The 23,351-nt window shown below is 37.7% G+C and overlaps 1 protein-coding gene and 1 long non-coding RNA gene across 2 annotated transcripts in view; one reads left to right on the top strand and one right to left on the bottom strand.

Annotated features, from left to right (window-relative positions):
- LOC116467381 (uncharacterized) overlaps positions 1-21,648 on the top strand; it is a 34,499-nt gene extending 12,851 nt beyond the window's left edge. Inside the window, exon 4 of the long non-coding RNA XR_004247781.1 lies at positions 21,427-21,648. This is a non-coding gene — a long non-coding RNA (uncharacterized LOC116467381). The remainder of the gene's footprint in view (positions 1-21,426) is intronic.
- The window catches only part of GPC6 (glypican 6), a 1,190,656-nt gene that overhangs the window by 234,457 nt on the left and 932,848 nt on the right, over positions 1-23,351 (bottom strand). The window lies entirely within an intron of this gene.

Here is a 23,351-nt window from a genome sequence, read left to right as displayed (position 1 = left end):
GGAATATATATATATATATGTATATAAATAAAGTATAAACATCTTTTATATAAATATGTACATATACTTATATATACACATATGTATATATTTATATAAAAGATATATATACCTTTACATATATGTATATATGCTTATATATGAAAGATGCTCAATATCATGCTTATCAAGGAGATATAAATTAAAACCATAGAGAGAATCCTTTAGACAGATGCAGAATAATTAAAATTAAAAAGACCAGCTATACTAAATATTAGCAAAGAAGCAGAACATCTAGGACTGTCATACTCCATTGCTGGGAGTATAAATTGGTTCAACCACTTTGGAAAGCTGTTTGACAATTTTTATTAAACCCAATCAGAATACCAATTCCATGACCTGGTAATACCATAATATACCAAAATTCCATGACCCAGTCTTTTTAGCAAATGACGAAAACACTCCAAATGTTCCTCAACAAGAAAATGGATAAATAGTAATGTATTCCTACAACAGAACACCATAGAGTAGGAATTAGCAAAGTATGGTCCAAAGACTAAATCCTAGTAAATAACATTTGTTGGAACAGAGCTGCTATACTCAATCATTCACATATTGTGGATGGCTGCTATTGTGCTACAAAGGCAGAATTGTGTAGCTGCAACAGAGACCATATTATCCACAAAGCCTAACATATTTACCACCTGACCCTTTATAGAAAAAGTTTACCAGTCCTGCAACAGAGGCAATGACTAATAATAGACTGCTGGTACAGGCAAGAACATGAGATGAATCTCATGGATATGATGTTGAGTGAAAGAAGCCAGACAGAAAAATGTACATACTGTATAATTTCATTTATATGAAGTTCCAGAACAGGCAACGTTGATGGTGTTAGGAATCTGAAGAGTGGTTATATTTGGGAGATACACACCGAGAAAGACACAAGGCAGCCTTCAGGGATCCTGGAGATGCTCTGTATCTTGATCTCAGAGATAGCTACAGGAACCTATACTCATACATAAAAGTTAATTGAGCTGCACACACGAGATTAGTGCACTTTATTTTTTTATAGGTAAATTAAAAAATTAATGTAATCATGAATTTTCTGGCTCTTAAATGGGCATATTGGCTGAAACTCTCCATATATGGTTGAAAGGTAAAAACCTGCTGTTTTCCGTGACTTTGGAAGACGTTGAGGCTCGGTTTTCATAACTGAAAATAAGCCTGGCCAAATTTACTTTACGTGACATTTCCAAGGATATTACAGTGCTTGATGAGATAGCACAAACTTTTGCTAAATAGCACGTCATCTACAGAAGAATGTCTGTAGTTTTTCTTACATGCTTTTCTTTCTTGTTCACTGAACTTCTGCTTTGCCACACCATTTGTTTTATGCCATTTCTTACTTATAACAATGTATTACCAATTTTGTGCTTCCTTGTTCACCTACATCTGTCTCTTTTCCCTAGTATATTTATAGTAAATTGCTTGCATAACCCTTGGGCCTACATTAATTTATCTTTGAATGTTTTTCATTTCCCCATTGTGTCCTCTAACTCCATTGATTTACCCTATTTGATATTTCTTCATTATTCTAAAATTCACTTGGCTGCCGTTCAACATTCTTATTTTTTCCCCTTTTGGTTGTCCCTGTGTCCTAATTAACAACCTAACTAGGTTATGAGAACTCTTGCACAGAGGGTCCCTAACCCATGCATTTGAATTGTATTGGATGGATTACTCAAGCTTTGCCAAAGATTGATTTCTTTCTAGCTTTCTCTTTTTCATGGTGCATAATTTAGTAATCTTGTGCCCTGCCTGCCAACCTACAGTAAGTAGTACATGATTTATTCATTTTTTGTCACTTATTTCCAGAGAACTAAAATCATATGTAACTAGTAGCCTCTTCCATTAGCAAAAATGAAAAGCAATAAGAAGATATCAGTGGAGTAGGCTATTGCCATAGTTGGTAATCAAGATGATAATCAAAGATTAAGCCTGCTTCCTTTAAAGAATTCCTGAGCACTTTGCAATTATGTTACCACAGATCCTCTTAACATTGCTGCAGTAATTGGAAAACTACTAAACATTTGTTACAGATAGAAGAAGAGAGCAACAGAAAGCACATGAGCTTTCTAAGTTTCCCTCAGCGTTATCAATAGCCTGTAGAAGAAGCAGGATATTCAGATGGGGAATCAAAACATGCTTTTAAATCTCAGTTCAAATAGAAAAATAAATGATTGGAACTAATGATGTTCTCAAAATCTCAACTTGAGTTGGGGCTCCACCTTGAGGTGTGCTAGCTTGGGCATACACTGAAACCTAAATATTTATATTTCTAGAACTGGAAAATCACTACCTCTCCTTTATACCAACATGTCTGGGAATGAATCAGCTTGGAAAACACTTGCGAAGTGCTCCCTTGAGGTCATCTTTTTCACAGAATCAAATATTTTAGGGTTTGAAGGAATTCTCGAAGTCACCAATCCAACCACCCAACTGATACTTGAATCATCTCCACAACATTCTAAACTCCTGTGACCACCAACTCCATCTGTACACGTCCTAACCATGAAGCCATCTTATCCTTGGTTCCAACTATACCAAAGAGCTATGCTGAATAGTAAGCTCTTCAAATATTTGAACATGGCTTCTGTGTACCCCTGAGTCTTCTTTTCTTGAGTAAAACATAGCAATTTCTTGTGCCATTCTTTATATAGTATAGTTTCAAGTCCCCAGACAGACCTTGACTCTCTTTAGTTTCCATGAGCTTCAACAGTCTTTCATTCCTTAAAAATGTGGGGGCAGAAAACTAAACAAAGTCTTCCAGTTGTGGACTGATCTGCACAGAATGAAGTTGAAGTTGAAGTATCCCTTTCCTCATTCAAGATATTGGTGCAGTCTCAGAATTTGTTTTTCTAGTCAACGGATCTCATTGTTTGCTAGTGAGAGCTTATCCTCTAACCAAGGCCAAGTCCTTCTCAACCACTGCTCCGTACTCATGTGTGCCCCTTATAGATACTATGAGTTAACAGCCTCTATCAGACCATTGCCCAGGAACAGTCATTGGCAGTGTCTATCTGAACTTTACTCAGCTCAAGCCTTTTTGCCTGAACATACTGTCTCTCATGCCTTGATTAAGAGCTCCATAGGCCTATATATATGTTAAGAAGCTTAGAAATGCATGTAATTTGGTCATTTATGTAAGAGTGTACCTAAGTCCATTTGTTCAGCTTCTAAAACTAAGATTGTTTTTCCTAAGAGCAAGATTTATTGACGTTTTAATGTAAAGAGCCAGATAGCAATATTTTCAGTTTTGTGGGACACATGTTCTATGTCACAAGCACCCAGCTCTTGGGAAAGGAACCATAGAGAATATGTTAATGAGTAAGTATGGCTGTGTTTCAAGAAAACTTTATTTACCAAAACAAGTATCAGAATTTGTTGACCTCTGCTTTAGAGTATCTGAAAACATTTTGTGATTATCATTTTTTCATTATCTTTAAACATTACCATGAAAATGGTAAGCTATTAATTATACTTTACAGATAGAGAAATTTAGTAATATACTGAATATGATCACTCGATCATCTCGTAAGAGCAGTTAATATGTACTATTGAGATAATCTCTCAAATCATCTCCCTTCTCACCAAATGGAATCTATGAGATACTCATTTTTATTTGGGAAAAAAAAAGATTTCAGTGATATCTTACTTGTTTATCTTGTCTTCTGGTGGGTAGGTTCCTCAGGTAGATTTGATTATAATGATTCCACAACACTACAATCTAACAAAACCTTCTTTAATCATTGCCCCGGTGCCTGAGGGCAAGTTGCTGCTGCTAGGACTCTGTGTGTGAAATTGGGGGGGCATTTAAACAATGCTCACTGTCTTTCCAAACTATTCACCCAAATACCTGGCCTTCTAAAAAAATTTGAAAATGCTCATCAATTCCACGTTTTCAGCACTTAACACAATTATTTATGGGCTTCACTCCGTACAGCTAGTACACTTTCCATGTGGAGCTTCTGCCGCAGGACTTTGTAGTTTCATGGTTTTTGCACTTTGGGGTAACAGAGGGGATTCCTTCCTTCCAGATCACTGTCATTTTAAGAATCAAGTAGAGGCTCACTGAAGCATGCAGTTGTGCTTTTCATATGAATCTGTAGCTACATGCCATGAAAAGTGTTAGGAAATCTGAGATGATAAACTAGGGCCTCAAGAAACTCAAGCTGGTAACAGTTAAAATGCATGGAAAGGACAAATGTCTTGGTTTTATCCCCTAGCAAAATCCCTTTTTACAATTCAGGCATCTCCTATCATGAATATACTTTGGAATTTTCCATTCTCCCTAGAGTTTCCTTCCTTAGCATTTTAGTCTAGGAGGCATTTGTTCTTTTGAATGTCATGCAGTGTGACAAATTAGTTCCCTTACTTTTACTGAAGCACTTAATAAGCTGCTTCGCTTATGCACCCTTACTCTTCCCAGGTGTTCTCACAGTCAAAATGTAACAGCTTTCTGTTTTTCCTGAAAAGTCTCCTAGTGTTTGAGAACATCCAGAAAACACAGGTAAAAGAAATGACATAAACATGCCATAAAAAATAGGTCTAAAATCTATGTTGCACTGGCTGTGTTTTCAATGGTCTTGTGTGTAAGGGTAAATTTGCTACAGGATGAGAAATTCAGTCTTATTGATTTACTGAGATCATCAGTAGCAGAATCAGTACTTCAGTAGCAGAATCAGTACTGTTAGGTCGCAATGGTGGTGAAGGGCCTTTCTGCATGACCAAAGAGGCTAACAGGTTGTACACTTGGGCTTCTGCAAACCCAACCATACTCAGGTGAAAAGAATCAAAGACAATGAACTAACACTCAGCTAAATTAAAAAGGCACACTTATTTTCACAGGGACTACACAAATAAGTAACTAAAGAGCCAATGTCTTAAGAAACTGAGCCTCCAAACATTAAGAACAGCCTAGATTTATTTCCTTGCACTCTGGACATGGCGTAGGCAGAAAACAACACAATCCCAGAGAAAGCCTGTAAGTCCCACTCTTTTCAATTCTCCACTCCCAGGATCTTTGTTAAATGGCCCAAATTAAACATGATGGCTCAAATGCCCTCACAAGAGAGTTGTTACAATCTACCTAAGCAAATTCAATTTCCTGAAAACTCTCGTGGCTTTACTCCCATTCTCTTCAGCATTTGCAAACACTTTGATAGTTTTTAGTCTGGCATTTTCCATGAGTTTCAAATCTGAAAACGTGAAAATCCAGTCTGATTTTGAGGATAGCAAAGAGTTAATACTTATGGGGAAAAGTCAGTGCCCAAAAGGAATGAACTACATTCCCTTTTCAATTTCTCTGTCTTCTGGCTAACTTTCCAAACAGATTTAATCACTCTCTCAGTATAAGTCACCATCAGAATCTCTCCCCAATGGCCAGCGCACAGCGGCCACTCGGCTCTGAGACTGCCAGGCAGCCAGCAGCCACCTCACAAACTCATCACTCAGCCCAACCAGCTCAGTCCCTCTGGCACCCTTCAGAGGCTGAGTTACTGGCATGAATACTTTCAGAAAGCCCAAGTTAGCACGGGGCCATTTCAATGAAATTAGTGGTGAAAACCATCAAGCATGAGAATTTGATTTCCATCCAAAGAACATAGGTTGATTTTTATCTGCTCTTCCTTGGCATCAGAAAAAGAGGCTAGGATTTCAATAACTGCTGTTGCCATTGCTTGTGTGTTGTTGCTTTCTGGTTGAGGACCACATGCCTGTCTGTGTTCTCTTTCAGAGCACTCATTATTTCTTGTTCTTTTGGGGGCAGCAACTCTAGTTTCCAGAAATTAGCATTTCCTTTTCTTGCCTCCAACAGTAGCAGTGCCAAAGGAAAGCTCTTTTAATCAACTCTGTGCCACAAAATAAGTTGAAACCGTGACAGGTGAAAGTTCATCCCCAGAGGTCCCGCCTGCCCAACTTCCAGTCTTCACTTCTCATCCAATTTCCCTTCACTCTAAAGCAAAAGTTCATTTTTTTCATTTTCTCTGCAACTGAGAAAGTAGGAAGATGCTGGAGTAGGACTCTCCAGCAACATCAAAGTGGGCTCAGCACATACGGCTCCTGCAGCCACGTGTTCTCTCTGTGACGTTCTCTGTGGATCTCCAGGGAGTGTGAAATCTAACTCAAAAACCAGGACCCTTAGCCCAATCAACTACTCTCCCAATGGCGTGTTTCTCAGGATCCCACAAGGGTTGGCGTTCCTTTGTACCAGTGTTTTCTAATGTGCCTTTGTAATTTGTTGTGGAAGAGTCAGTCACATCTCTATGCTCTTTGCATCTGTTTATATCTGGCTCGGTATGTTTTCTGGCCCTGTTAAGTATTCACAGAGACACAATAATTGTCCTTTTAATCTTCCAGAAGTTAACCCTCTAACCTTCTGAGTTCTAGTATTTCAAGATTTTAGTATTGTTTTTCTCCATCTCTTGTACATCTTTCAGTGTTCTAAATACCACCCCTGATTAGTGTACTTTCAGAGTGACAGTGTTTTGGAGGTGCAGAGTACTTTAAAGTATTTAAAATCCTTTGCCTGCCTCTTTCCTGCCAAGATCAATTTGTGATCTCACTCTGTGTTCATTTTCCAAGGCTGAGGTATTTCATTTTTCTGCACCACAAATGAGATATTGAAAATTACTGCAACTGCATCAACAGAGGAAATCATTTCTTGAAAGCTGTTGCTTTTCTTTTAAAAGTGATACTGCAAACATTGCTTCCTATCCTGTAGTAAATATGCTTGTCAAAAAGGTAAACTTGCTCAAGTCTTCATGAAAGACAAAACTACAATTTAATTGTGTAATAATTTAAAGTCTGCCTTCCTTAATAGCGGCTCCCACTTGCCTAAGCCTCTTATGAAACTGTTGTCATAAGTGGAAGGTACCCTGGTCCAACTTCTATCCCCATGCCCACGGAGGGTAATGCCTTCTGGCATTAACTTTGCATTATTTTACCATATAGAGACAGATAACACTCCAGTCTTTACCAGGGCCTACTTACCCACAGCACCCAGGGCCCACGAAAGTGTTTTCACTTTAATCTTTTAAAATCAGAATAAAAAATGAATATAATAATTAATGTAAAATCATGAATCCCATCTAGATTATATTTGCCTTTACTCCAATTCAGTTGTAAAATATAATTATATATAATATATATTTTATCTATATTTATAAATATATAAATGCATATACAAATATGTATTTATAATTTATGGACATAGAAATATGTAGATAAAATATAATACATATATATACTTTTTTCTTTCATGGAGGAAGGTGCCCATGAAGGCAAAAGTGCCCAGGGCCCATGAAAGTCATAATGTGGCTCCGGTCCAAAAAGATTTACTTATTATGTAGGTCCAGAATATGCTGGGAACTTAGCACTACTTGGAAGACATAAAAATGTTATTTGGGGAATGATGATATTGTTTCACTTATGGTCTCCTTCCTGGTCCCCAACATTACCGGCTCCACCCCCACTTTGGACTGTTTCCCTCAAGCTGTCTTCTCCCTGCTTTAACAGCCAACAAATCTATGCATGAGCATGCTGACCTGAAGACAGCCAAATAGAATCTCCAAGGTAGCAGAGAGTGATAAGCCTCCATCCAGTATCACAGAAGGGGCACAATATATGTTTATAGAATGCAAGAATGACGTTGTCATAGAATGTAAAGAGGGCAGGTTTTGGAGCCAGAGGGACCCAAGTGCAACGTTTGGCTCTGTCACTTACTGGCTGAGTTGTCTTGGTCAAATCACTTAATCTTCTGAACCTCCTATGACAACTAGTGATGATAATGCCTATCTTACAAGTTGCTGTAAATTTGGAAGATAATTTATGTACAAACACTTACCATAGCTAAATATTATATAAGCACTTTATGTGTAACCTATGATATAGTGAGAATAAAGAAAACTGTTACGGAATAGATAATAATTGACAGTAAAATAAAAGGTACTGAATAAGCAATTGGCATTACTATTATTAGTCAACTTCTTCACTCAAATTTTGAATGGGTATTTCCTGTTTATAAGACTTAAGATATAGAACTCCTCTGTAGCTTACAAAGCCCTTTAAATATGACAGATAGCCTTCTGTTACCATCCTCTCCCTCTTCCCTCATACCCGCTGTTTTGCTCTAGCAAATCTTCCAGCCCTTCTCACATTCCTGTGATTGCATATGCTGTTCCTTCTGCCTGGAACACTCTCCCTTCCCTCCACATTTGTTTGTCTAGAAGATTCCTACCCTTCTCCTTCCATACACTCTTTTATCCTCAACTCTTTCCTATTCCACATTTCTTTTCATTCTCCTTGCTGTAATGTAGCTTGAAAAATGAAGACATTGTTTAAAAGCACTGATATCTAGTTCTCATGAATTTAAATATAGTATCCATAATTTCTTAGATGACCATTTAAACATAATGAGGTAGGGTGAAAAAGGAGATTTTGAAGAATCTTCTTGTCCATCTTTAGTTAATCATTTAGCTAAAATAAAATCAGAAATTTCATTCAGAGGGACCTTAACTTGGGACACGCCCTCTTGCACTCTCTCTCTGTTCACCCCCTAACACTGTTATGACTACACAAGAACAGCTTTTCTCCTATAAGCAACCAGGCAATATTCCAAATATTTCTATTCTTTATTCTAAATACTTTGGACCATAAGTTGTCAGAAATTAAATGAACCAAATTTGGAAAGACTTCAAACTTCCATAACATTATTAACTATGCACCATTTAAAATTTGGCTGGCTGATAATATAAATGGAAAAAACATCTAGAGGCTAATTTTACATAACTCTTGATAAAGAGATGAAATCTAGATTTTATTAAGAAGTAGATAGCAACTTCCAGATGGATGATTATTTAATTTATTATTCTATTAAGTCCATGCTCATTTTATTCCATTTAGCACTTGAAGCTGAGAAATCAACTTTACCAAAATAACTTTGATCATTGTAGGTAATTCATAATTAAGTTCTTAAACTTGGTTATGGAATTTTAATGTATTTGGACTAAATACATATTTGATGAAAATTTAAAACTAAATGTTTTCAGGTTTCAAATATTTATTATGAGTCCTTTGGATGTCAGCATTCTTTGTCAAACGTGTACTACAGCTTAATGCTTCTGAGGAGATTAAAATATGTATTGTATTAATATGAGTGATGATTTATGTCAGGATGTGCTGTCATCTTCTCTAATAAAAAAGATTACAAAACAGCTATAATGTATGGTGCAGGGGGAGGGGGCTGATTTGTAATCTCTATGTTCAATTTTTAGCCAGGAAAGCTATTTATAAGACCTCTCCATATTAAACAATACCCAATCAGTTCTACTGACAGAAAGATGACTTCTAAAAATGAAAAAGGATGAGGCGCAGGCCTATTATGGAGAGTGGAATTCAGGCTCGGGTTGCAACATGAATGGGTTTGCAACATGAATGGGTTTGCAACGACAGGCTATCTTCTGAGGAAGAAGGCAAAGCCTAGGAAAAGAGAGTAGCACATAGCAACAGGATGCGATATAAGAGCTATTATGATGTCTTACAATATGAACATTTTTTAAAATTCTGAATTTAGAGTCTATTTAAAATGCATTATCCAAAAGGCTATTTGCTATCTTTAGAAGTTTAATGCATTTTAAAGTAATACTCTTGCATTATGAAGTGTGAAATCACAAAGTTCGACATGGGATGACGATAACCAAGGAATCCTCCATTATCCAGTGCTAGGAGTCAGGCAGGGATCCTGTTATCGACAGGTAGGTCTCACATTCACATCAATTTTGCTTGCATAGATCATAGAGTACAACATAGCCAAGAATCAATTAGCAGAAGAAATTTAACATGCCCTACTTTTTAAAGCTTATACTTGGGAATACATGGAAAATTTTCTTCCTGAAAGCTCTTCTGTACATAAAAATAAATAAATTCATATACATAAAATATGTATTTGTAAATTTACTATTAGGAGGTCAATTATACCCTATGGGAGAAAATAAGAATAGAAGATGATTTGATCAAGCAAGTAGCTATTATCCCCCTGCAACAGGATCATATTATTCTGATCTAATATATAATTTTGGTCAAAGAAACTATTGTTAAAGTACAAATAATTGGAGTTTAGTTTTGTAAAAATAGTGATAAATGCTAGCTTTGTAGCACTATAGCATACCTAGCAAGACCCAAAAGGATTCATGGATATAATTTTAAAAAAATTTTTATTTCCATAGATTTTTGGGGAAGAGGTGGTATTTGGTTACATGAGTAAGTTCTTTAGTGGTGATTTGTGGGATTTTGGTGCACCCATCGCCTAAGCGGTATGTACTGAACTCAATTTGTAGTCTTTTATTCCTCACCCCCCTCCCAACATTTCCCCTGAGTCCCCAAAGTCCATCGTGTCATTCTTATGCTTTTGCATCCTCATAGCTTAGCTCCCACTTACAAGTGAGAACATACGATGTTTGGTTTTCCATTCCTGAGTTACTTCACTTAGAATAATAGTCTCCAATTCCATCAGGATTACTGCAAATGCCATATTCATTCCTTTTTATGGCTGAATAGTATTCCATTTTATTTTTATACACACACACACACACACACACACACACATACATATATCACAATTTCTTTATCCACTCGTTGACTGATAGGCATTTGGGCTGGTTCCATATTTTTGCAATTGTGAATTGTGCTGCCATAAACATGTATGTGCAGCTATCTTTTTTGTATAATGACTTTTTTTCCTCTGGGAAGATACCCAGGAGTGGGGATGCCAGATTAAATGGTAGTTCTACTTTTAGTTCTTTAAAGAATCTCCACACTCTGTTCCATAGTGCTAGTATTAGTTTTCATGAATATAACTTTGAAGAACAGAATGACAATGGGGTTAATTTATTTAAACTCTAAATCCTATCTGTATTAAAATAGAATCATTAAATGCTACTAAATTCTATGTTTCATTATATTTCCAGAAATCCCTAGTTAATTTTGTAAAAAAAATCAATTTATTTTCACTTCTCACTTGGAGGAATTTTGCCGTCCATAGGCAGTAGAGTGAGAGATAATAGTTATGATGAGGTTCTTTAAGTTCTTCTATCCCTGTTATCTGCTCTATCACCATAGAAATCATCCTAATTATTATCCCAGGAAGAGGAAGATCTCAGTATAAGAACTGTGAGATTCATTTTGCACTAATAGCCATTTTAAGACCCTAAATCAGAAAATTTAACTGGATGTGACTTTCACGTGGTTCTTTATTGCTTGTTACACTTTCACATTGTGGAAAGTCTTCTATGCAGAGATGTATGTCGGTATTTTGCTTTCTCTAGACTTTTTGCTTAATCATACAAGAATAACAATAACAATACCTTTCAATTATAACTTGTATGTGACAGTGACAAATCACTCCTGAGGCCTGAGTTTTCTCATTTGGAAATTGGGATAATGAGATCTACCTCGCTGGGTACAAAGGAAAAAAATAAAGATGATGAATCTGGAAGCAACGTGCAAACTACAAAGTTGTAGCCCAATATTAAGTAGCTTATTACTGGGAATGTGCTATGTAAGTAACACAGGACTAATGACATTATTTCAATAGATACAGTTTTATAGATAAGATAAAACGAGTATTCAAAGTTGTCAAGCTGTTTTTTCAAGTTCCCACGTTGGTATGTGATGAAGTTGAGGCTCCAACCAGGTGGTCAGTGATCTAACGTCTTGTAAGTGCTTTATTTTTCTTCTTTGTTTCTCTGCTTTTTATGTGGCATCTCACAGATAAGAGTTAATATCTTTCTTGCAAATTTAAGCACTGTAATTGCTCCACACCCAATCACTGGTCAGATCACTCTCCCAACACCCTCTACACACTGCATATTTATTCTCATTTTTATCTAGTCATCTATACTGTAACTGATTGTCCTAAATCCTGCCTATAATTTTAAGAAAATTAAGATTATGCAATGCCTTTCCAAGTGTCCTAAATCCTGCCTCTAGTTTTAAGAAAATTAAGATTATGCAATGCCTTTCGAAGGCTCAGTGTGAAGTTGCATTGTAGTCCTGCCATTTTCTCCAAGGGCTGTCTTGAACCACCCAGCCCTTCAGTGACCTTGCAGAGCGGTTGCATTGCTACTTGGCAATCTAGTGCTTGATTGGAATATAACGTTTCTAATCCTTTTGTGAATGTAATTCTCATCCCTCTGAACTAGATTATCAAGTCAAGTATAGGGAATAAAGCTACCTTTTAAAAATACCTCCCATAAAATTTGAACACTTACTGTGGATTAGACTAAGGGATTATTTTAAAAAATGTTTTAAAGATGTGATGATGGTATTTTGGTTATTGTTTTTTTAAAAAGAGTTTCTATTTCTTGGAGATACATACATGAGAATTTAGGGGGAAAAAATGATATAATGTCTGAGACTTGCTTGAAAAAAATCCTACAGGGAGTCAGGGGAGGTGGAGGTGGAAGGAAGTAGGGGGATGGAGATGAAACAAAACTGGCCAGCACGACTGTAGATAATTATCAAAACAGGATAATAAGAAAATAGGAGTTCGTGAGATACTGTTCCACCTATTTTTGCATATGATTAAAAATTCCCATAATAAAAATTAACAAAAAATGGTTAGCACAAAAGAAAACTGATGTCTCCCATCAATACTGGCACAATATTTTATATACAGTAGCTTTAGTTAAGTCATAAATAGATGGTGAGAGAAATAATGATTCAGATCATCTTAAATTTATTTGGAATAAAATAAAAGGTTTTAAAATATTCTCACTCCAGAAATAAGCTTCATGGTGAGTTATTTCTATCCTGAGAGAAACAACCAAAGGTGAAAGAGGCTATTTCTTGGACGACTCTGGTCTCTGTACCCCAACATGTAACCCTTATTGTCCATGTCCATGGTGTCATTAAAGAAAATTAAATATGAGTGGTTTTAATACTGAATTTAACTTACTTTAACTATCCATAAAATGAACTACTTCCTGAACAAATTAAGAATCACAACGTATATATGCTCAATGTCCAGCTGTCTAACTGAAAATGCAGAACGAAAAAACTAGATAGCAGATGTAGGAGAAAAAAATTTGACCCAAATTCCTAAATTCTTAAGTTTCCTGATATCCAAATAGATGACTAAAAAGAAAAACTAAAAATGGGAGTCATCTCCTCTCCATTCCCTCCTTTCACTTACTAACAGAACCCTGGATTTCCAGGCAGAGCAGCTTGGGTGACACTGATTCTTCAGGTGCCAGGGTAGCCCTCACTGTTGTGAGCCAGCCAACACACTCAAGCCCCAGCCCCTGAGTGTGTCACAGCGCTGGGTGCAGTCCCATTGAGAGACAGAAAGATGAGACGAAACATTGCTGAGGGATCCTTGCAAGGCAGCTGATTGGTTCTCAAGGAGCAATTTAACAAGACTGTGTTTCCTGCTGGACATGACTGAGGAAGCAGCTAGCCTCAGATACTGCTGGCAGCCAGCTTGCAACCCCAAGGTGGCCAGTCTCAGGGAGAGACCACCTCATACAAAGCAGAGCAGAGGTGGAGTGACTCTGGTTCCAGGTGATGCTGCTGAGCCACTGAATCCAGCTTCACTGGCAGCTTACTTTCTCTCTTGACTCCTCAGTTTTGAGAGGCAATAAATTTCTTTCATTATTGATATGGTTTGGCTGTGTCCCCACCCAAGTCTCATCTTGAATTAAAGCTCCCATAATTCTCATGTGTTGTGGGAGGGAGCCAGTGGGAGATAATTGAATCATGGGGGTGGTTTCTCCCATTACCATCCTCGTGGTAGTGAATAAGTCTTATGAGATCTCACAGTTTTATGAGGGGTTTCCCCTTTTGCTTGGCTCCCATTCTTCTCTTGCCTGCTGCCATGTAAGACATGCCTTTGCTCCTCCTTGCCTTCATCATGATTGTGAGGCCTCCTCAGCCATGTGGAACTGTGAGTCCATTAAACCTCTTTTACCATATAAATTACCCAGTCTCAGGTATGTGTTTATCAGCAGTGTAAAAATGGACTAATACAATTATGAAAGCTAGTTTGAGTTGGTTCTTTTAAACTGAAGTGCAGAATATTCTAGCTGACACCCTAGTCTTGTGCATGGCTCCTTAGATAGTACTGCTGTTTTCTGATGAATGGCCATACTCTTTACATGTCTTCTTGTCTGCTGCATAAGACTTCATCACAGTTCAACTCCAAATGGCCTAACTAAATGATGAATCTGATGAGCTCTGGTACACAGGTGCTCAGGAAGGTGAATGGCAATTACTGAGAATACCAAATCTTGTTAAAAATATATGTCAACATGCGAATAAGACATGTAAATGGCCACAGCACATTGGAAACCTTAACTGTATACAGCGAAAGTAGAAACCTTTAACTGTGTCTATGAACACCAAGGACATATGCCAATCTACCTCTGTCAGTGATTGAAAACACAAAGATCAGAAATAAACTGAAAGCCTAAAGGGATTTTTAAACACTGTATCTTTGAAGGAAGAGTGAACAGATGAGGAAATGGTTGTGGATGCATCTGCTTCATTTGTTAGATTTTTCTCTCTGCTCTTTGAATCATGATTTGAAAAAAAGATAAGAGCCTTATGCGTGCAAGAGTAAGGAAGCTTACAAAATGTATGGTAAAGGTGAGAATATTTGCATTTAATAAAATATGATTCACTGAGGCAAACACCTTAAACAAACATCTTAACTCATCATCTGCTGCTATTATAAACCCAAAGAGCATAATTTTCAGGACACAACTCTGTGGGGGCAGGCCCTGGCTTGGTAAAATTAATCAATTCTTTCTGGCAGATAATGAAATATGATTTATCACAGTGCTGTTCTCCCTAGAATAGAGAGAACTTAAGAGTAAAAAGTTAAGAATGTCAATTGAGTCATCTGGGAAGATATCTTTTGTTATAATTATTTGTGAAAATAAAACTTTGAAGCAGTGTTCCAAAATTAAAAAAAAAATTGACAAATTTGTTTTGCTTCTAGGTTAGTTATTTTGAGTCCCATGTATACATGAACACAATGAAGAAAAAAAGGCTATGTTTAGTATTTGGAGGATCCAGACCAAGAGGCCTGGAGTGGCTGTGAAGATTTCACCTAAAAAAGGTTATGTATGTTTTCATTAGTGAAGCAGTAAGTGCTTACTGAAAGTTAATTAGGTATCTAACACTTCACCAGGTGTTGTGCTTACCACGGACGGTTTCAGGGGCCTGCAACCCATGCAGTGCATGGAAGGGCCCCACACTTTAATATCCTGTGGTTGCCATCTTAAAATTCCTAATAATTGCTGAACAAGGGCTCTACATTTTCATTTTGAATTGGCCCTCAAAAATTATGTAGCTGGCCTTGGTGCTTGTAAATGCTTTACTTCCTATCTGTGACTTATATAGGATATAAGACCATAAGATACATATCGTAATCTCTCCTTATCCACAGGGGATATACATTGCAAGACCCTTGGTGGATGCCTGAAACTGCAGAGAACACCAAACCCTATGTATACTACGTTCTTTTCTTGTATACACATGGCTGTGGTAAGGTTTAATGTATAAATTAGGCATAGTAAGTGATTAACAGCAGTAACTAATAATAAAATAGAACAATTATAACAATATACTTCAACAAAAGTTATGTGAATGTGATTTCTGTCTTGCTCTCTCAAAATATCTTATTGTATGAAATATTTTCGGACCATGGTTGGCTATAAGAAACTGAAACTACAGAAAACAAAACCTCAAATCAAGGGGGATTATTGCACATAAAAAAGAGCAGGATTATCATTTAAATATATATTGCCTATATAAACTGTCATAAAGCACCAAAATGGGTAGGCCAGTGGATGAGATATAAGATAGCACAGGCTAAGTTATTAGTTGATGATAATGTAACAAGCACAGCAAGTCTTAGAGAATGGTAACACTGGTGTGGGCAGGATTCACTTGAGAAGATTTCTCACAGGACCTAGAACATATTATTATTTACCTTTTAATTACTACTGGTGACCATTTATTGAGCACAGACCTTGTCTTAGACATGTAAGTATATATTGGCAGGGTAATTCTCACATACGCTTCCATAATGGAGCGTCAACCTGATTTTCTAGTCTTAGTTGTTTCCTGGTTGATATAGTTTGGCTGTGTCCCCACCCAAATCTCACCTTGAATTGTAGCTCCCATGATTCCCATGTGTTGTGGGAGAGACCTGGTGGGAGATAATTGAATCACGAGGGCAGTTTCCTCCAAACTGTTCTCATGGTAGTCAATAAAGTCTCATGAGATCTAATGGTTTTATAAGGGGTTTCCCTTTCACTTGGTTCTCATTCTTTCTTGCCTGCTGCTGTGTAAGATTTGCATTTTGCCTTCCACCATGATTGTGAAGCCCTCCCCAACCACGTGAAGCTGTGAGTCCATTAAACCTCTTTTTCTTTATAAATTACCCAGTCTTGGGTATGTCTTTATCAGCGGCGTGAAAATGGATGAATACACTGGTTTCCTTTGCATCTCTATGCTCCCACTAATCTTTACTGCCCACCACTTTTTCAACAAGTGAGGAATCTGAGGCTCAGAAAGAATGAGTGATATGCCCAATATCTCAGGGCTAGTAAGTAGTTGATGTGGAATCCCTACACAAATCATCTGACTCCAAGACACAGGCTCTTATAATTTGTTTATGTTTGTCATCTCTGCGTAGGTATGTGTATATCTGCATAGATGTCTCCCAAGATACATTATACATGCCAGGTGGGGGGAAAGCATTAGCACATGCCTACAGGTGGGAGTGAGAAAGGGTTGTGGTACTGGGTTAGGGAACATCTGGATGGAACAGAGTAGGGTGAATTAATATGGGGGGATAGTGGTAAAGATAAGATGCATCTTAAAGATGAGTATTAATAAAAGCTACCATATGCTATGTCTTGTAATTAACTTTGTTTTACACACGTATCAATGGAGATGCCCAAGATTGTAGTAGCAAATGGATGCGCTGAGGTGTGAACCCAGACCTAACTACTTGTATGATCTTTGCTAACATTCTCACCTGCCACTCCTGAGTTGAGATGAAGTGGTAAAATTTTACCACTTACTGAGTTTATCTTCACTCCCTCTGTCTTATTTTTCTTCTCATTCTCCCCTAAATCTTATAATTACATCCTAATTACTTGCTCTCATTTTCTGTTTCTCTTTTCCCTTGTTACTCATTCTTTTTTGCCTCCTTCTGTCCTTCCCCTCTGTTTGCTGAAAGTTAGGCTGGATTTTGAATGCTTATCCTTGGGAATGTTTTTCTAAATTGCATTTAAATTAGGCATTTCATTTATGAATTGTGTTCTCTTTAAAGGAGTTAATGGCATGTGAGCTATCATCTTTTTCTTCTCAGATTAGTCTGTTTTTTTTTTTAAGGCATCATCAAAATATGTACAAGAAAGAGTAATTATTCAACTCAAACTATAATTGTGTCTAATTGACACTCCAGAAATATCCTTCCTAGTAACATCTGAAACAATTTATTAAGATTTTTTTGAACATTAATTCACAGCTAGTATCTCATTTGTAGCACAGAAAAGCCTCTTGATAATTTTGCTGTTACAAAATGCATGTTCCATGGAGAGGTTGCGTATCATTTCTCAAAGACTATGAGACAAACTCTTAAGCAAGCCCTAATATCTGGCAGGAAATTGGGCTTACTGACCATTAGCCAAATGGCTGTCTGCCTTAAAAATTTGGCAGTGAACTCAATATTGGCAGGTTAGTGGGGAATGGGTGTTAGAGTTACATATTATAGGTACTCTGTGTTCTTTCTCTTAGTCCATGGTAATTTCCATCTTCCCAGCCTCCCCATGTTGAGCTCTCAGTTATCCTTGACTCCCCCTTTCCTGGTCTGTGCACATTCAATCATGGCCCAATTCCGCAACTTCTTTCACACCTCTTTCCTCTTTCAACTATCACTGTACCAGTCAAAGCTCACTTATGTCTCACATGGCTGATGTGATACCTACTGCCTACTGTCTTCCTGCCTTCCAGTTTTCATTCTTCCAGTGTAGTGTGCACACTGCTGTTAGGGGGAACTTCCCAAGTCACAGCACGAGTCATACCAGTCTCTTCCTCCAAGTCCTTCAGTGCCCTCTATTGTTGGGAATACTTAGCAAGGCACCGAAGATTCTGCAATGGGGCTTCGACTTGGTTTTCCAGCCGTAGTTATTTCCCGGTTTCCTTTATACCTCTATGCTCCTGCCAGTCTCCACTGCCCACTGTTGTGAGAACACACCCTGGGCCATTACTTTTCCCATTCTCTGCACCTAGAGTCTCCTCCTAACGACTGTTTCTACTCCCACTCTCCATCCTTTCAAGCCCACTTGGGCTTTGACTCCTGTCACGAAGGCTTCTCCTATTCATCCTCCAGTTGGGGGTGTTCTTTCTCTTCATTCTGCAGGTTCCAAAAGCAATGCCCATTTTTACCTTTCTTTGGGTTTTTCTCTCTCACTGGAAAATAAATGGCTTGAGGATTGGGATTACAATAACAGTTTTATAGGCAATAACTTATTCAGTCCCTTAAGCCTTATGAAGAAGGGATACATTCCCTTTTATAGTTGAGAATGCTAAGGCCCAGGCAGGTAAAACCACCTTGCCTAAAGCCATACATCTAGAGAGAGGCAGAATGGAGATTCAGATTTAGGAGTCTTGGCCCCAGGATCTTTTTCGTTTGCTTAACCACTGCACTCATCAGCCTTTCTGACCACCTTATATCCACGTCTGCCCCATAGCTTCTAACACAGCTCCTTGCACATAGTGGGCAATCAGGATAGGTAGGTTTTCAAAACTGAATTGAATTACACTGATTTCATTAGCTCTGGAAAAAACCTCACCAATCTGAGGATATAAAATGTTAACACTTAATTCCTTTCTCCAGCACTCATCTAATTACTTAGAACCATGGCTATCAATATAGCCGTGAGAGGCACCAGAAAAATACGCAGTAGCTTAAATGAGAACTATGTATATTTTATGTCTGTTTTAAAAGCAACACTTTATCACACCTCTGGGAGCTCCTGGGCATGGGTCTGAATATAAATAGCCATACTTATTGTTTTATTCAAATTAGTTGGCATGACACTGAGCCCTGTACTGATTTGTCCTGGAGCAAATATGATTTGAGCAGCCTCACAAAGTATTCATAGAAGACTTTGCAGCAACAGAAAATATCCTGAAGTTTTGTCAATGAGGTGTGTCCAACAGTACTATCACATTTGGGGTCTGGGTGTGGTTGGGTAGATACTGCAACATCGCAATTGTTCTCACTCTATAGGTGTACCTGTTGGATCACATGTTTGGCATTTGCAGTATCTATATATCTATGTCTATATCTATATTATATTTATATCTATCTCTATCTATATCTGTATCTATATGTATCTATATCTATACCTATATCCATATTCATTACCACTTTCAGATCTATAACTTGTTCTCTGACATTTGTGATCTTTCCGAAGGATCTGCTTTAAAAGTATCTTTACATTGTGACTACTGTTGTCCTGAGCTGTTCTCTGGTTTTTCAGCAGTCCACAGTAATGCTAGGACTTGCCAGGTTTCCCCTTATCTTACTTAAGTTTAACCTGTTTCATTTGGCCATAATTGACATAATATATAGTTTGACATATGCCGTTTTTCTGAAGTATGTCCTATGGCAGAGATATGGAAAAGCCAAAGGTGTTTTGATGTTGGATCATCTTGGGTTTAGTCTCGATTCTGTCACCGCCTCTGAAGCCCAGGCATGCTACCCTACTTCTTTGGGCTTCTTTCCTCATCCTTCGAATGGAGATGGTAGCACCTGTGAGGATCAAATGAGTGAATGGGAAGTGTGTTCTCAGTCAGCACTAGATCCCTCCCTTGCCTCTTTTCTCTCTACCCCTCTTGTTCCTGTGCAGGCAACATGCACTCACAATAGCATATATGAGTGGGGGCAGAAGACAAGTCTCTAAAGGGAGGCAGAGGACAGGTGGCGAATGCCCATGTCAAGGACTTTCGACTTTATCCTAAATGGAAATAGGATCACTGAAGAGTTAAAAGCGGGGAAGTGGCATGATTAATCAGATTTGTGTATCAGAAGAGTTATCCTTTTATGGTGGAGAACAGATTAGGTCAGTTCTCCTGGTCTGACCTGTATTGGTGCCTCAGGAGCGCAGTTGTTAAAGGCAAATTCTCTCCACACCCTGCACTGAATTAAATGCTTTGGGCTTAGGGATCTACATTTGATAAAACATGAAGATTAGTTTTAGGCTTTTTTTTCGATTTTAGGAGAAGGCAAGGCTGGAGGCAGAGAGAAAGGTGGTTACTGTTCATGTGAAAATTAACAAAAGCTTGAATGAAAGCTGTGGAAAAAGTATAGAGTAATTTGAGATATTTACATGGTAAAACATGCAGCATGTCTGCTCAATGGTATTTAAAAGGTGTAGGAGAGAGAAGAATCCAGATGATAACTCATTTCTGGCTTGGGTCATTAGGAGAATGATGAGGCCATTGATAGAAAACTAGAGAAAAGAAGGAGGAGCAGGGTTGTGGGATGAGAGGGTGAGCTCAGTTTCTGACATGTTTTGGGGTGACTATAGGGTACCACCAAAAATGCCTTGTAGGTAGGTGGATTTGTGGAAGTGGCATCAGGAGAGACGTTTGACCTGCAGATGCGGAGTGGAAATTCTCTGTAGTTAGAAGGCATAATTTAGAGGGGTAACCCCAGGGAGCCGGACTAAAGGACCAATGCAGTGCTCTGGGGACACCAGCGCTCAAGGAAGGGACAGGAAACGGCAGAGGAGCCACAAAGGTGGCTGAGAAGGAGAACACAGGGAGAAAAATACTCAGCACTTTTGGGGGGTACTTTTTTGAATATCTTCAGAAAGCTTACTGAACAAAATGATGTCGGGTGCAGAAGATACATACTTTAAAAGAATGGGAAAATAATTTGGGTTTGATGATCAGTATAGGCATAATCTGTTAAAACCTCAGGAGAAAACCAAAGGCCTTTACAGAACATCTTAAAAGGCAGAGTTTAAAATTTCCCTTTTATTTCTTAAATACCGTTGCTTCTGGTGCCCATTTTTTGGGTTGTGAAATTGAGGTGGGAAGGGCAAAGGATTTGTGAGACCCAAGTTTAAAATGAGCAAAGCTGGGACTTCGGCCACGGTCTTTTGATTCCAAGGCTGATAGTCTTGCTCTCTGTGAAAATACCAAAGCATGCCATTGCAGGTTCAGTTGCAGTCACATGGTACATGTTGGCAAAGTTGTTAGCCCCAGTGGAGGGGAGGCAGGAGCACTGAATGAGGGGTCAGCACTCCAGGCTTCGGGCTTCACACCGCTCTTGCTAACTTCCATGTCTTTTTGTTTTAGATCTTCAAGATATAAGCCTTTTGCCATGTAAATGTGAAGAAGGAAAAAGAAAAACATAGAAGAGAATCTACAATTTTAAAAGGCATATTTTAGTGGGTTACGATATGTTATAATTGATATTTCTTACTGGCCTAAAAACAACACTATTTAAAATAATCCTGAAAAGCAGAGTAGCTGTAAAAAAAATCACAATAAAAAAGTCCTCCCATAATTAGCTAAAATACAATCTGCATTGTGGGATATTTGCTAAATTGGCATCTTAATATAAATTTATAATCTCATCTGGGATAAATATTATACCTGAACCAAGTCTAGTTTGATTACCTTCAAGTTCCCAAGAGTTCCATTTATTTGTGTTATTTATATTCAACTGTAGAACAAAACGCTGATATGGATGACTGGGTTATTATACATTAGAATAATAATTGTTATTTTATGAAGTCTTATATAGTATTTTTTCATATAAAAAGTGTTTTCCTGTATATTACATTATTTGCACAATTCTGAGTTGTGTTGTATCCAACTCAGAGACGTAGAACCTACCCACGCTAGTGCTTCTCAGATTTATTACACATAAGAATCACCTGGGGATCTTGTTAAACTGCTGCTTCTGGTTCAGAAATTCTGTGATGGGGCCAGTTGTTTGTGTTTTCACAAGCTCCCAAGTAATGCGGATGCTGCTAGTCTGTGGGCCACACTTTGAGTAGGAAGAACCTAGTCCACATTTATCTCCTGTACTAATACATACCATACCTTTTTGTGACCCTCAATTTCTAAGAAAGAGAGCATAGCAAGTTTTTCTCCTACACGACATTTTTAAATGGTAGATAGGACACAAGCATTGTGTGGGATGCCATACCCACTAGCTACCAGCTGAGGGTCGTGGAAAAGTGACCTTTCTTTGCCCTTTCCCATTTTCAGAGTCGGTGAGGGGATCAAATAAGTCATTTTATGTTAGTGTGCTTCATAAAGACTTGTTGCTATTTATCATACTTTGTGTTTACCTACAAGATTCTCTCCAAGTTCATAGATTCATAATTCTCTTATTTGTGAAGACTGAGCTTTGCTTTGGCCTTTTAAGTATTTGACCTAATTGGTAACAGTGATGATCTTTGTTTTGCTAAGCTAAGGATGTTGAAAAAAATTTATGAAGTGAGAAGAGAACTGGTGAATGGAATTTGAGTTGCATGAAGAGCTATGTGAGGGTATTAATGGAAGAATTGGGGGCAATCTCCAGGTGGATGGGTTACTCAGGTGGCAACGTCCATTAAACTCTCCCGTGCCTCCCTAATATTTTCCACCAAGAAAATTATTTCTCCTTTCTTTCAACGCTTATTCCAGTAATGGTTGCACAACATATAACTTACTTGAAATTACATAGGGTCCTATAGAATCCTTTGTAATACCAATCATTTCAAACTTCTGTTGCTTTCAAAATTTAGCTTTTTAAATTTTAATGAGTTGATATATTATTTTTACAAATTATATAGATTTCAAAACTCATGAAGGTGGGGATTACATCTTCCACATGACTTAAAACATAGTAGGTACTTAGTAATTATTGGTTGCCTTGAGCTGACTCCCATTAGAGTTAAAAAGCGCCTGTTTAAAAATAATAAGTTATTTATGGGAGCATAAATTCCCCTTAGGGTAAATTTCTGTTCTTTACTTAGGTAATCAGATTGATGCCTTAATGAGAGTTGCAGCACTGAAGAGATGGGAGGTTTAATTCTTATAAGGGGAATACAATGATTTTTTTTAAAAGTAGGCTTGAGGATATAGCAATATGCTGTAAGTGTTAACTGTGAAGTAAGCAAGTATTGGATACTTTATCTCACTTAACTTCATCTCAGTAATGCTCTTCCTATTATACTTTACATTTTACCTACTTACTCTTGGGGTAAATGACATATTTAAAAAATCAT

The sequence above is a fragment of the Hylobates moloch genome, unplaced genomic scaffold (assembly GCF_009828535.3).
Source record: "Hylobates moloch isolate HMO894 unplaced genomic scaffold, HMol_V3 SCAFFOLD_4, whole genome shotgun sequence".
In the NCBI taxonomy this organism is placed as follows: domain Eukaryota; kingdom Metazoa; phylum Chordata; class Mammalia; order Primates; family Hylobatidae; genus Hylobates; species Hylobates moloch.
Note: the sequence above shows the minus strand (reverse complement) of the source record. Positions and strands in the feature narration are given on the sequence as shown.